General features: G+C 42.0%; 1 long non-coding RNA gene across 3 annotated transcripts in view; it reads left to right on the top strand.

Moving 5' to 3' along the window:
* LOC122160812 overlaps nucleotides 1-15,962 on the top strand; it is a 60,489-nt gene that overhangs the window by 13,167 nt on the left and 31,360 nt on the right. Inside the window, exons 2-4 of one of the 3 annotated variants that reach the window (XR_006168953.1) lie at nucleotides 11,907-11,935; nucleotides 12,933-13,063; nucleotides 14,461-15,796. This is a non-coding gene — a long non-coding RNA (uncharacterized LOC122160812). Of the gene's footprint in view, nucleotides 1-11,906; nucleotides 11,936-12,932; nucleotides 15,797-15,962 lie in introns of all 3 variants that reach the window. The other 2 variants (XR_006168954.1, XR_006168952.1) reach the window with 2 other exon arrangements.

Here is a 15,962-nt window from a genome sequence, read left to right as displayed (position 1 = left end):
TCTACAAGAGAGTTGACCTCGGAGTGCCCACCTATTAAGCACTACCAAATAGTCACTAACAAATCTCACATATCTGTACTACCTATGACAGTCGAACTCTCCTACAGGGTTTACATGAGATCAGTTAGAGGGGGTGGCTGGCATCAAAGACTCCACAGCCTACAGATCTTGAGAATGTATCCTTCTCCCACACGTGTGACTGGGATTATCCCACGGATGCTACAGGCTGTCAGGAACTGAAACAAAACCTATTCATATAAAAATAAAACAGTTATAATCAGAAGAAAAAAATACTCAAAACTCTGCCTTCAACTTCCAAGCAAGATAGGAAATACTCTGGCAGTAGCCTAATAATCCTGTTGAAATGCATCAGAAGGCTTTATCTAACCTGGGTAAAACTAAAGTGTCTTGCATCTTGATTACTGAAACATTCTTCTCTTTGTTCTTGCCAAGTGCAGTTTCAGTCGGTGCACATCCCTGCAAAATACTGCTGTAAAGATCATCCTCCTAATCCATCAGCTCGAGGATTTTACACATTCTTTGCTCTTCTACTACATTCCTCTTCTTTACCCAGTCAAACACAACCTATTTATCTTTCCTGTCAAAGCACTTCCCATCCTGCCAAAGAGCTCTCCTTTGCTATGACAATGTCGTTTCCCTTCTCATCATTCTGTCAGTGTCTATTTCTCACTTGTTAACATTTTTATAGAAACAGTTCTGTGCTCTAGTCCTCGGTGCTATTGGCAGGAATCTTGGTAAAGAGCTGTGAAATCCCCTCGTTATCTCTTTCCAAACCTCTGCTAAAGCCCTATCTTTACCACACTGCCTATGAAGTGCTTGGCAGCGGTTTGGCCACTCCTCACCATGCTGACAAACGGGAGCCCATTCTTCCTTTCCACTTCCCTGTCTGCCCAGACTCATCCATCGCTCCTTTGATTCTTGCAGAATCAATCTGCAAGTGGGCTGATTGAGGGATCCTGAATACATCTTGAGAGGGTCAGGAACGTGTTTTGGTTCTGACAAATGTCTATACAACAGCTTCATCGCTGACTAGGATTCCCAAGAGTCACTGCAGAACAAACACTGATATTTCTCACTCATTTTGTATCAGTGTTCACTTGAACCTGCTTTGGCAGGGGGGTTGCACTCGATGATCTCTGGAGGTCCCTTCCAACCCTATGATTCTGTGATTCTGTGAGTATTCCTGAGTACTGTTGCGTTGTGCTAGTGAAATACCAAAGTTAGCAACTGCTTTTATACAGGTCACAGAAGGAGCTATATGTGGAAGGTCATATATATGTAGAGATCTCATCCAAAGATGGCTGCATTGCAAACTGGACTTCAGAATGAAAGCTTTCAACTCAGCTCTGTTCTTGGCAATGTTTCTTTTCTCTCATCTGTTAATGACTCTTGCAGTCCGTGGGGGTGTCTTTTGTGTACTAAGTGCTGCCATTATTTACAAAGCACTCCTGTTGAATATGCTTAAAGTCAGTCCTGCAGGACAGTTTCAATCAAATCCAGTTCAATTTATTCTGTCTGAATAAATCTGTCATGTAAATAAAATTAAATTAATGGTGCTTTATTTGTATCCTGTTACAAATGAAATAAGCTTAAAGTAATGCTGACTGTAAAATCAGCTGAAGACTGTAGCATAAAACAAACCACTAGAAAACATCGCAAAATTTGATATCTGGCTTGCAAGAGCAATCAAGGGTACATTTAATCCAGTGGGTCTCTTTAATCATATTTGTTCACACTGCTTCTCTGCTTCAGTATAATAAAAGGTGAGAATAATTCGGTCTCCTGTAGTGGTTCTATTTGATTTAACAAGCATGCAAAATACCTTATATCTGCTCCCAGCTCACTGTTCTGGGATTTGAAATGATATTATTATTAATAATAATCTTACATTTATAGGACACCTTTAATCCCAAAGCGCATTATAAATTGTAGCTGAGGCCCAAAGTGCTTACTTAGGACTGTCAAAATGTGTGTGATTTCTAATTATGCAGGAAGAGACTCCAGATGCGGTCCTAGAAATTGTAAATATTGATATATGCATTGCAGAGCATCTTATCTATTGAACGCCTTCCCAGGAAACGTATTCCCCAGAAGGTCTAGGATTCCTGCCAATTAGATTTTTGGATCCTTTCTGGTGCAAACGTTACCCAAAAACACCGGGGAAACCCCAGCCTTCACCAAGAGTACTACAAAATGTATTGCAGGCACACAAACTAGGCAGTCTCGGGATTTGAAGGTCTTATCTGGACCATTAGGTACAGGAAGATATGTGGATTGCAGTAAAGCAACTGGGAACAAGTAGCTGTATTCACCCTATGAGGACTCAAACCTCTGGCTCTGGGGAGCCCAAGCATTCTGAACACTGCCGTCTGTTCCCATGCAAGCTGCTCTGCTTCAAGCTGCCAGCCCAGGGAGTAGTTAGGAGCCTTTCCAGTCTCTTGCATACTCATTCTGCATAATTTACAGGAATACCAAGGGCTGTGTTTTATACAGAAAGAGGATTTAGCAGACTCAGGGAAGGGATGCACAGATATCTGGGGCAGCATGTGGGGAAGGAATAGGGAAGTGGGACTATGATTTTATGAAGACTACATTCAGTCCAAGGGATCCAGCACACAGTGGGCTGATTGAGGTATCCTGAGTACGTCATCCAAAAATCTTTTATTTTGATTTAAAAAACAAGCATTCAGTGGGTTAAATAAATTTGTAAGAGGAATAAGCTCTAGCATTTTTTTCTGATCTTTCTCCCAAATCCTCTGTTACATGGTTATCTTGGATAACCATGCTGCTCACATGCTTTCTTCAGTTATTCACAGGCACAAGACAAATGCTACCTAATGGCCAGTTTATCCTATTTATGTTTTTGTACTACCCTCTTCTTACAAACCTGAAGCACTTTGATTTCTCACAATGAACTACAGAAAGTCAATGTTCATTTTTCATAGATTGGATTCAATAACAAAATGGCTTATGTGAAAATCTTTGAGTGATCTACAGAGTATTAAGGTCTGTGTGGATATATCTATACTTTGAACCCTTCCGTATGGCATCTTGCAGATGTCTCATATGATACTGATTCGTACTAAGGCTGATTCATCTGCTTACCTGTAGGGTCTCTCCAGATCAAGGGTGAAGCTAATGGGATTCAGTTATTGGTATGTGCTAGCAGGATATGAATATATAAACTCTTACATATTGTATTGTGTCTTACACTCTCACTGCCCAACATACATGAAGTTCTATCTAGAAGTCATAGGTCATCCTACGCCCAGGGAGAGGAGCAGGCTGCTCAGACTTGCCTTAATCTTAATCCCTGTGATCTGGAGATATAGGAGTATTTACCAAAATGAATGAGTGGAGAAAAATCCCCTTAAGATATAGCTCATTGCAACAGTAAAGGAACAAAACTATCACATAAATGGGAGAAAAACCTCAAGGCTACATACAAGGTCTCTGGCAATGCTCCATGTACTAATTGCTTCTCCAAGGCTTTGGATCTGATATTTGCTTCAGAATGGGGTGTATGGGCTGTGGCCTGTGCTCATGGTAAAGGGGAGAATTGTTGTAATTAGGCCAGGCAGACCTAGACAAAGTGGTACTCCATGAATACTACATAAACTTGCAATAGCACTGGAGAGAAAGAGTTCCCAAGAATGTGGTAGCAGGCGTTGTGCGAGGGTGCGTTTTGGAGATAAAGACAGAAGGCACTTAAATGGCTTCTGCAAGCCCTGAAGTTGATGTCATTTTAGATCAACAAGTGTCAGGAAGTTTCTTCAATCTGTGCAGCTTGTATCTCCAGTTTTGTTTCTATATTTGTTGCAAGTAGCATCCACACAATGGAAATTTTTGTTTGGTGATGATTATTCTCTTGAAATTTGCATAGTAATTGCGCACCATCTCCATTCTCCCAGCCTTTTTCATTTTTGTGCTATCCAAGTCAATCACCGCAACACATGCCTCCACCCCAATTAAACTAACGACAGTGCAGCACTTGCAGATAAATGCTTAAGAGAGGCATCCAAGTCAACTAATACTTCAGTTAGGGTGATTTGAGCAATAAAGAACACACTTTGCTATCTGATGGACTTTATCAGCTTTCAGCTCCCACAGCGTTCTATGAGATATGTTTCCCAAAACAAGATATTGGAAAATGGAAGGAGAAATGCCCCTTGGCTGGTCACAGTCACACTCTTGCTATCATCAGAGCTTATGTCTAACAAGGTTGTTGCAGCACCCTGCTTATCACTGTGCTTTGAACATGTCCCCTTGTACAATAAGGGAGAGCAGCAAGCCAGGGCAGTGCTGCTGCATCTCACCAGGGGCACAAGATGAAGCATGGCCAGGAAGGCTGTTGATACAGTGGTGCTACATATATGGGGAAGGCTGTTCTGCCAAATGAAGTCACCACATCTCTCTCACCTGTCCTGTTTTTTTTTGAATAGATCTCTTCTCTGTCCTTCAGGGCCTTTCATGCCAGAGTGAACTCCTCCAGCATAAGGACAACCTGCTATAACGCACACTCTTCTTCCAGCCCTTTACTTCCCAGGTTTCTCCTACCTAACTTCCCAATGCCTCTCATCCCCTTCACCTTTCCATCCTTTTAGGATTCCTTTGCAAAAGGAAGCGACTTAGAAAGAATTTAATTACCCCAGTAAGACTGGGGAAGAGACTTGGAGGTCGCATTCCAGAATTATCTTGGAGATGTCATCACAGCTGCTGCAGAAATCCCAACTGACTTAGTAATGACATAGTTCTTCAGCCTTTCTTGCTGCTGCATCACATTCCCAAGAATGGAGAAAGTATCAACTGCCAGATTAATCTCCTAAGTACGAAGAGATGGGGAAGAGATCCAGTGTTCACATCCTCTTGACAATTTTGTAGAGGATGAACAAAAGAAAAAGGAAAGAATCAGAGGGAAGCTCTCTGAGCAGAAATATAACACTTTTTTTTTTTTTCTTTTTTTTTTTTTTCTTGCTAGAAAGGTGGGGAAGACAGAAACAAACAACAGAAAATTAAAAGCAACAACAACAATGAAACAATCCTGCAGGAGAGGCCTCGAGTGGCGACAGAAATGGAGAGCCAGAGAAGGATGTGCCTGTGCCTCCTTCCTGTGCAGTACATCAGCCAAGCCCTGTTATGCTCTAGAGTCCATACGGACAAGCTGTTATTGAGAGCAGCAGTACCCTTCCCAAATGTAATCCAGAAGCTTTTTTAATTCCTCCTGCAAAGGCTACAGCGACAAAACCAGCCAATGCGTTGTGACTCCAACAATTCTATTCAGGCAAAGACATGAGATAGAGCTGCCACATCTTGAAGAAGTGCTCGAGCACCCACCTGGAAGCCTTACAGCATTGCTGGGCACACCCAGCAGCTATTCCAGTGATTGGCAGTACAGGTTTTGCTGACAGTATTTTGCAGTTTGTTTTGTGGATGAGCCCGTGGCTTGGCTGGTGGAAATTTTTCCTGGATTTGTCTGGTAGGAGTTTTCACTATTTGCATTATTTGATTTTCAGTAAAGGCTATTTTTGACAAAAGTATTAAAGCTCTATAAATTTATATTCTATCTCATAAACATGGTAAAATGCCTTTTTGACAAATCTAATAAACATAACAAAATACCCTGTCAATAAAATCACTGAAATCCTGCCAGGCTGTATAATAACACTGCATTTCAGCACTGCCTTTAAAGAAGGAACACAAAACCGCCCTCCCCTTTGAGCCATGATCTGTTGCAGTTTGCTGACCTTAACACATTCAAAGACCCTGCGCTTCTCCTTTCCACCAATCTCTGAGTCTTCAGGACAAGAATTAGCTATGGGGCAAAAAGTACAGAAGATTCCTATTTCACAGGAGCAGATATTGCTCCGGAGCGTCCAGGTTTGTCAGCCTCCCATGTCTATATATTTTGTACTCATTCATTTCACTCTTGGTAGAATGGAATAGGTCTCATAGAAGTGCCCAGAAAAAAATGGAATGAGCTGGGAAAGATGGTGGGAAGATCATTTTCCTGGGGCAGAAGAAATACAAAACATCCTCACTGTCGAAGTGCTGTTGGAGTATGAGCTACATTTCTCATTTGATAAAATAGGCCTAGCTTTCTAGAGCAACACAAGTGCTTGTCTGAGTCCTACCTTCTACAGATGCTCTGCTCTCTGATGTGGTTCAGCTCTTTGTTAAGGGACATTTGGCAGTGGTACTCAAAGGCTCTGGGATACTGTTAGTAGCGCTGTTCTGTTATTTCCATTTTCTTTATTAGTCTGATGAATCTGGTGCAGTTAAATCTGTGGTGGAGATGAGCAACACCCTTGAGTTTGCTGAATTGTGCTCCTTCCTAATCAAGCCAATGTGTTCTTCTTAAACTGCATCTTACAAAACTATTATCTTGTCAGCCTTCTTCCACAAATACTTGCAGAATGTTTATAGAAATCATTTGAAGTTATTTCTTGCTCTGACATATAAACTGCCAAGTGTGAAATGTCTCTCTACTGGTGGTGTTTATTAAGATCCTTCTGGAAAAGACATGCATCTTGTTGTGGGCTCTGGTTTGGCAGCTGATAGCTGAATGTAAATGGGAACTCCTGCTTGCAAAGTGAGAGATAAACAGCAGGAAATTACGAAGTATGTCTCTGTCCCAAGACTGAAGTGACATTCTTTAGCATTCTCTTCTGCTTTCTCCAATTTCATGGAATGTATTTAATTAATTTCTGTTATAAAAAAGACCTAAATTAGAGAAATTTGCTCAGAAAACCTTCCTTTCATTGCACAGCTATATTAACTTTATGATGTCACAAATGTCGAATAAAACATTTATATTCTTCTCTTTATTGGCTAAATTTGTCTCTGATTGTAAATCCACAGAATTCAATTAGATTACATCAGTTAGCAATTTCGTCTTGTTTGTATAAGTTCTGAGGTGGAAATATTTACTAGTGGCTCTAATTCTCTTATTTCCGGAGTTTGATACCAAATTCTCTTGTTTGTTAGTCTGCCTTTACTGCCATGAGATCTATTACCAGAAATGGAGCCAGAGGACAGCCAGATTTATGTATGAAAGATTTTCCATGGTGAGGAGCAGTCGCCCAGGAGGTGGTGGAGTCACCTCCCTGGAGGCGTTGAAGAAGCATGTGGATGTGGCACTGAGTAACATGGTCTAGAGCAGTCACAGGCATAGGTTGGTGGTTGGACTAGATGGTCTTGGTGGTCTTGCCAACCTTAATGATTCTATGCATAACTTTTGCCTGGCCTCCATCTGACCTAGATTCCCTCTCAGACTGGGTGTCTGAATGTGCTTCTTTGAATTTTGTTTCTGACAGGCCAGGCTACGTATCCATTGTCTGGAGATTCGTCACCAACCTCATACTTCATAGTGAAGTTCTAGCAGTGGGATTATTCTGAGATTAGGACTTTACTTACAAAGTGTGGCTCTTCTCTGAGAGTCCTTGACATTTATTTAGAACTCTTTTTGAAGCTGTTGGCTGGGTGGTCACTTGATGCTGACTTTGTCAAGAGCTTCAAACCGAGCTGTGTAGGCCCCAGGCAAGGTTGCAAATGCCAATTTGGAAATCTTTAATTAATAAGCCTCCACGCAGCAAAGGAGAGTCAAAGTGTTTCACTGAAACCTCTAAACTGGATCCCTCACAGATTCCTTAGGGATGAAAGGTGCTACAGAAATGTAAGACATTATTGCCACTGTCTGCATCAATATGGCTCAGTACCATGAGGCGAAGCAACCTTCAGAATAATAATGCAAAGAGCATTGTTTGCTTCACCTTCACCAGAAAAGTCAGGCTTGTTCTATAGCTTTTATGCACGTCTAGGGAGGTGATGAGAATGCTGACTCTAGTTGCTTGTTACCTTCTCTTTCCAAATGAAATGGACATAAGTTGTATGATGATATCAATATAAATCTGCAGTACTGCAACTGAATATGTGAAAACAGTTTATGCTATTGAAAATCTGCAGCAAGCTAAAGGAATTCTGTATATTTATTCCAGATTTATAGTCACCAGGACCATAACATATCCTAATTGTTATTCACTGACTAGTAGAGTCAAATGTCTCCTTTGTCAGTGGGATTCTGCATTTATAGGTAAATCTCTGCTGCTGAGGTGTTAACACTGTATCACTGGTGTAACTATGAGAGATGAACATCATTAAGCTGGAGTGCTCTGAAACACCAGTTGTAGAAGATGTCATTATAATAAACTGCATCCCTTGTCCAGTTATGTCTCTTTTGACCTAGACTTCCCAAGTACAGAAAAACACTTCTGAGTTCACCTGAGATCTGTTTTCCCATGCAGCCATGATCATTTGAATAGGTCTGTCAATGAGTTTCTTTCGGACCTTCAGAGCTCTCCTTTTCTCTGGCATCTGTAGTCTTCATTAGTTTTACTTTGTCTAGCCTGGAAGATAATTGCACCTATGCTTATACCTGTTTGTATATAGATAGTGAATAATGACTGAAGAATTAACAAAGTTTTAGGAGAAATTTCATAATCTGTTTATCCATTTGCTATTTACATGCTCCGTATTTACATAATTCAGCTTTTTCTCCAGAAGGAGGCTGAGAAAAGACTGAGTAAAAACTGAGTTATGACCCCAGAAATTTGTGCAGCACTAAATGCTCTGTTTGTTCATTTACACATAATGCTGTCATGCAGGTATAGTGCTGACACCAAGGAAAAATAGGGCGAGAATGAGACATCAAGAGTTTTGAACAATATAGCAGTCAGGTTTTGCAGTGAATTCCAACACTGTCATGGACTGCAGATCAGTCCCATAAGAGTGTTTCCTCTATTAGTTTCTGGATATCATCATCTTGTGCTATTTGTGTTATTGCGGATCAATATCTTTAAGGTGTTTTCTTTCTTCCCTCCCCTCCCCTCCCCCCCCTTCCTCCCCTTCCCCTCTCCTCCTCCTGCTCCTCCCCCTCCTCTTCCTTTCACCTTCCCTGTCCCCTTTCCCTTTTTCCTCTTGAGAAAAAAACAGAGCAAAAAGGAGAAAAATAAAAGAGAAAGGCAGAAGTATCCATACTGGGATACAAGTGGTCTGTTCCAGCACCATCAAACTTCTTCCTAGAAGAGCTCTGGTCTTCTCTCCCATGCTGCACATTTTCCACAGTTCCTCATTCCTAAATACCAGAAGAAGAAGAAGAAAGGACGTTCTCAAACTGTGCAAGGAAGCCACAGGAGGTTGTTTAATTCAAATATCCCCAAAATATAAATGTGCCCCACATGAATGAAACAAACTTTGGAAGTTCTCAATCACTTTCTCATCAGGTGCTCAGAACAGTGAGAGGCAATCCTTCACATATCTTCTTCCTTCCATTACAAGAAGGAATCTACAGGAGACATCACCTGTCTTCTAAACTCTCAGATCACTAACTAGTGGAATCTCTATGTTTTCATACTGAAATAGCATGCTTCTTTGTTTCTTCTGTTTCTTTACTTCTTCCTCATAGGGTGATGTCAAAAATGTCATTCTTTATGAAAGCTGTGAGGAAAGGCCAATGTCAGTGAGTGATGTGTAAGGATTGTGACAGAGAAGCCATAGATATAGGTCTAATGTCACTAATAATACATGAGGCAGCATAACAGGAGGTTTTTGGGAAGAAAAGCAGCACTTAAGAGATTCTGGACAGTCCTCCTCTGAGGGTTAATTCTAACAATTGGCCCAATTTATCCTGATATATCACTTCCTTTGATATACTAGGTCATTTCAAACATTTAACCTTGAAAGGACAGTGTTGCTGTTGCTGTTCTTGTATGGCCCTGCATAATAAACTTAGATTAGGGTTGGCAGCTTGGAGTCTCAGGCTGTCTTCTAGGGATGCTGTTTTTACTGCCACAGCAACTTTTCCAGCTAAAGCACTGTCTGGAGAAACTCAGTAATGACTCCAATACTGCAAATTTTAAGACATTCTGGTTTCTGTCTCAATATCACCATAAGGTCTCATTCTCTCCATCACCAATTACTTCACTGGGAGTACCAGTTCTGGACAGTGCTCTTCCCTATAACATTTATGCATTTTGGGGTACAGTTGTGGAAGAAAAGAGATTGTGCTATAACCCCTGCCAGCCAGATCCACTTCCTACCCATCACACCCGCACAGCTGCTGGAGAGAACACAAAGACAGTAGAATAGTATCTTTTGACTCCTTTTCTCAAGCGGATACTCCAAGAGGACTTTTACTCAAGGACTTACTTGTCTAAGCACTGTACAAATATTGGTAACTAATTTGTATTCTGTGCTACTCTGATTTAGCAAACAAGTAATTTTATTTATACACTGAAGGCTCTTTCCCTATTTCATTATATTAAATTAAAGTTTGGACCAAGATCATCTGATATTCCTTAAATTAGAGGGAAAATATGTATGCTGCATTCATGATTGAATGGGTACGAGAAATCCATGATTGCATTTATGTCAGTGAGATTATATTAAATTATTGGCTTTGTTTTTAGACTACATGAAGTCTCACATACTGTGGGACTCTCAAACACAGTTGTCAACACAGCCAGATAGGTCGCTATGGGATCTTTTGCTATGATTGTACTGGGACTCCTGTCAGACAGTCAGCATGATCCACAGCCTCCTGGTGCCTCCCAGAGTAAACCAGCATAAGCATCCGTATCCTGGTGCTTTTTCCCTCTTCAGTACTCTTTCTTCCCATCATTGTTCCTAGCTCACTGCATACCACCAGCAGAACTCATGCCTCACCCCAGATCCTTGTGACTGTCCTGGAATTTTTCCTGAAATACCACTGTAGGTGCTATGGGAGACTTCGGGGTGAAAATGCCTATTGCACAGAGCTGAAAAGGCAGAGGGCAGTGTTCAGCCTTCCTCTGGCTCTACCACATTCAGCTCTGTCAGACATGACTTTGCTTAGGATTTTCATTTTATTCAGGCAAGAGCCAACTTGTACCGATTGTATCCGATTGCAATCAACTTGGGGCACTTAAAGGCAGCTCTAGCATTGGGCATCTGAGCAGGAAATCCCTGATTTACACAGAGAAGGCACAGGGCAGCATGCAGCAGGAGGATGGCTATCAGCTCTGCTTGCTGCAAAACTGGCACAGGTTTGTTTAGCTCTTAGTAGCCTTGGAGCTAGGCGCTTATCACCAGTCACAGCTCCCTCTGCATAGCGCTAGCCTTGGAGTAGGCACTCAACAAATCACAGGACTCTCATCTGCACGGCTCCCTCTGGCTTGGTATCTCTGTTCCCGGAACCTCATGAGGAACAACAACAGTTCCCACAGCATTCTCTGGGGACACCTTGGCAGGCAAGCTGAGCAGCTGGCATTCCCATTGGCAAAGCTATGGGGACATGCAGATGTGACGTAAAAAAAAGAAGGGTGGGCTTCTCCTCTGTGCCCACAACAGGCCACTTGATTTGCTGTTTGGTGGAACAACCCTCACTGTTCATTAGGAGGTCACTCCCCCTGTCCCCACTGGTGCATGAAACTCCCCATGCCCTGTGCTCAGTGCAGTGGCAGCTTCCCACAAGGCAGAGTGACTGTCACTTACTGCAGCTGGAAAGCCCTTCATGACACAGATCCCTGCAATAGTTCGGTCTTGCTTTCTTCAAGCTTAATGTGACTGTGCATGGTGCCCAGACACAGCTCATCTTTTAGAGTCAGTCTTTGTCAGAAAGGGCTTTGGCACTGGGAGCTCACTCTACTGTCAGGTCAGTGCTAAATCCATCTAAGACACACTTTTCTCTTGATGTGCTTTGAAACAAAGCCATTGTAACCACATACTTATTCCTTTCTGACATCTCCATTGCTCTGCCTCTTAGGAACTCAGCATGCTTTGTTTGAATTATAAGATGATTTTAATACGATGTTTGTATCGTACTCTGAATTGTTTCTATTGTTGTTCTACAGTGCCCCAAGTGTCCTGGCTGCAAAGTGCTGTAAGTACAATTTGATTATTACTTTGCATAGGTAAACACTGGAAAGTAGGTTAACTAACCTACTTAGTATTGCTTAATGAATAGGAGTAAGCCTCAAGAATAGGCGTAAACACATATGCCAGAATTCACATAAATAATCAGCAGATATATACAAATCTATACATGCGCCACAGAATTACACTTATGCATATAAACTGCCAACAGGAAACATGCTGAAAAGATCACCTTGAATATCTCTCGTTTTGATTGATGGCGGCTTAAGTTTGAATGCAAATCTGGGCTCATTCACTCTAGTTCCTGTTTTCTATAAAAGCTTGTCTTGCTTTTATGTGGCTGCCCCAAACCAAAGAAGAACATCTCATCCCTGTTCAATACAGCAGTTGGACTAGATGACCTGTAAGGATCCCGTCCAACTCAAGTGATTCTATGACTCTATGATTGATCTCTCCTTTGGATAAACTGCACCCACAAAGACAGGCTTGTGGAAAATCTTAAACCAAATGGATTTTCTGGCCTTCTGAGACAAACTCTGAGGTGAAATGCTCCTCAGCTTCTGGCAGCAGTCATACAAAAGGCAAATTAAACATGTTCTAAAGTGCCATCGGCACTTTCCCACTTCCTCCTGAAAGTCTGTCCCTGTGGGGCAGGAAAGGCAAATGGCAGCAAAGTCACAGTGTGCCTTGCATGTGAATGTGTGTGGAAAGGGACCAAAATGACACTTCTTCCAGCACATACAAAGAGGCCAACTCGATGGAGACAGTATCAGACTTTGTCCTAAGTTGGTGATTGCTCATGCAATCGCAATGATTGAGCACAGAATATGGAGGGTGCAAATAGCCTTCGCCTTTCCACAACCAGATGATGCTGTAAGCTTCCAGCTCAGTGGAGCAATGGGAGGAGAGTGGGTATGTTTGAAGAAAGCCAAATTCTGATTCAACCTTATTTCTTTGCTCTTGGTCTTTTTTTTTTTTCTTTTTTTTTTTTTTTTTTTTCCCAGGCATACAGCACTTGTCCTGTTTTCTCAGAAACCTTGGAGTTGTTTCTCTCTGCAATGCTATCGTCAGATTTGAGTAGGAAGAAAAGCACTGAATCAAGATAATCAATATCAAGAAAACCTGAATATCTGAGGTTTTTAGGCCTTGCTCTTGGCTTTTATTTTGTCCTGACTATTGTTATATATGGCTTTGCCTGAAAAAAAATCAATAGGAATTAGAGATACATGTCAAGGATCCCTGTCTCATCCTTTACTGAATATTCTTGCACCTGGGGCAGAAGATAAAGAGGAAGGAAGGGTCTGGAGCATGAGCTCTGAGAGGAGGATGTGGCAAGGTTTGGGTTGACCTCTTGTCCCACATAACTAATGCTAGAATGAAAGGTGATAGCCTCAAGTTGCACTGGAGGAGGTTCAATTTGGATATTAGGAAGAATTTCTTCTCGGAAAGTAAGTGGTGAGGCATTGGAACATGCTGCCTGGGAAGGTGGTGCAGTCACTGTTCCTGAAGGTGTCCAATGTGTGGATGTGGTACGGAGGTACATGGTCAGTGGGCATGGTGGGGATGGGTGGTGGTTGGACCAGATGATCTTAGAGGTTTTTTCTAACCTTAATGATTATGATTCTATGATCCTGTTGTTTATTATCCCTGATGTAAAATATTAGTCCAGTTCAGCAGAAACCCATGCTTTCTCTCTAAAGCTTCCCAACACTACAGCCCTGGCTGCTGACATTTGCACTGCAATATCACCCAAAATTGATTTGTGAGGGCCTAAACAGTGTGGTAATAGGACATCAACAGCACTGCTGGTCCATGATAGCCCTGCCACTGCTGATGCTATTGGAAGGATTGCAGAGGTGACAGCAGTGAAGGACATTTTAAAAATATGAAAAACATTGAAGGTCTGTGAATATATTGGTCCATATGGACCCTCACTTGTGAAAGGCAGAGTATTAGTTTAGTTTTGCAGATTGGATTAAGAGGAAGCAACAGTGTGCCTTGCCATTCCTCTGATTAGGAGAGGTTTATATGTCTGCTCTCTTTCTTAAAAGCTAAATTTATCATTAGCTGTCTTGGCAAGGGAAATTGGAATGAAATTTCAAGCTATTAACTTTTAACAGATAAATTTACTTATTGACCCCTTCCATAAAGAGGAGCAGAGGAGACAGCCACACTGCATCAGATCACAAGTCCACTCAGCCCAGCAGCTGGTAGCAGAGTGGCAGTGGTAAATGCGTCAGTGTAAATGTCAGAACAGACTGTCCGTGCCTTGCCTGGTTCTCCTCCCCAGCCTCTAGCAATCAGTGCTTGAAAAGCTTCCTGTTTCGCTAATCTAGGATTTATTTCTAAGACTGAACCTTCCAGCAAAAGCTGCAGAATGAGGAAGATTTTCAATGATGTGTAACACTGTGAGAAGTAGAGAAAATGGGAGCATTTGAGCAATGTCTTGTTTATATCAGGCAGGGCAGGAAGGCTGCCTGCTGCCGCGCTACCAACTGACTGGCCTTGACCCCTTCTTTTTCTCTGCCACAGCAAATTCCAAGCAATGAAGTCCTGGAGATTTCCAATCACAGCTGTACAAGTAGTCAGTCTTGTCAGCTGGTGGTGAAGGGATCCATTTACCTTCGTGACAATTAGAAAAAAAAACATGCAAGTGAAGAAAGACAAATTTATTTCTAAGGTAAAGGAGCATCAAAAGTTTGAAGGTGGTATCCAGTGATGATGTGTTCCTGCAGCTCCAAGCAGAAAGTTGCAAAGGTCGCTGTTTGTGTTGGTGCTCTTACCTTATGTTTCTGAAATCTTTTTCCACTGTGGTCAGAGAACCAGCAATTTTCACTAACACTTCGTGATGAATAGGCTAGCAGAGGAAAGAGTGGGTGAGGGCATTTTCATTCTTGTTATCCTCACTGGAACTCCCTCTGAAACCTTACCTCTCTTTGTCTTATGAACAATGCCTATGTCCACGGTGTACAAGCTCTCCTCTCCCACCATCCTTTAGTAACTCAACAGCTGTAGACTGGAGCTGAGGATTCACTACCAAATAGATAGCGGAGCTAAAAATGAGCACAAAGGTGATCTGAACTAAATCTTTCAAAGCTTTCAGACCATGGTGCTTTGATTAGCGAGCAGACAAGAAAGCTCTGTACCCTCACAACCTCATCCTGCAACTAACTGCTCTTCTAGGCCAGGAGTCTTACATGAGCAGAAATTGGGAAGATTGTTATCCCTTATCTCTCATCAAACTTTGTCATCAGTTTTGAATGTGACATTTAGTAATGTAGCAACGGTAGAGCATAAAGGAAATTAAAAAAAAGGAAAAGACGAAAAAACCCTCTCAGACTCCACATAAGAATAGCTTCTGCCATTTCCCTTTTGTATCCACTGCTGAGGTATTTGAAAAGAGCAGGAGATAAGTAGCCTTATGACTACGACAGATCAGCAGGTACCAAACGCGGATTGCTACTGCTGGCACTATAATGGCTATTGAAATTCATATTTACACAGACATTTCCACGGTGGCACTGCAAAGAGGGGGCTGTAGAATAGGCTATCAACCATAAATGATGCAACCATGCTTCGTAACACCAAGAGCAAAAACCCTGTCACTGCTAAGTGACACTGACCAGTTCCTGCCATTTGGAGATCCTCTCTGTCTTCAGATTATGGATCTTCCTCAGAGACAAAGGACATGCTTCAGCTTGGAAAGTTCCTGCCAGAGGCATTCTGCAGAGAAGTGAACGGATGTCCCTGATGTGCAACAGAGTGACAAACTGCCACAAGGTGTCTGCTATGCTGCCATGTTCTCCAAGGCAGCTCAGGGGCTCAGCTCTGCATGGTGAGCCAGTGGAGGCAGCTCAGGGGCACAAAGGTAAGATGGAGTTTTCAGTTTCTCTTAAAGCCTTTGGTTTTGCTTATGATTTGTTTTGCAAAGCTCATTGAACAAGGATGGGGCTTCGTGCTACGTGCTGTGGTTTAATGTAACTACAGAGACATTGTGTGATTGCCCTCAACACATGGGCTACGTGTTGTGTCAT

Source organism: Centrocercus urophasianus, unplaced genomic scaffold (genome assembly GCF_019232065.1).
Source record: "Centrocercus urophasianus isolate 14NV4802_14NV808 unplaced genomic scaffold, USGS_Curo_1.0 seq_10, whole genome shotgun sequence".
NCBI classification, from domain to species: domain Eukaryota; kingdom Metazoa; phylum Chordata; class Aves; order Galliformes; family Phasianidae; genus Centrocercus; species Centrocercus urophasianus.
This window is presented reverse-complemented; position numbering and strand designations above follow the sequence as displayed.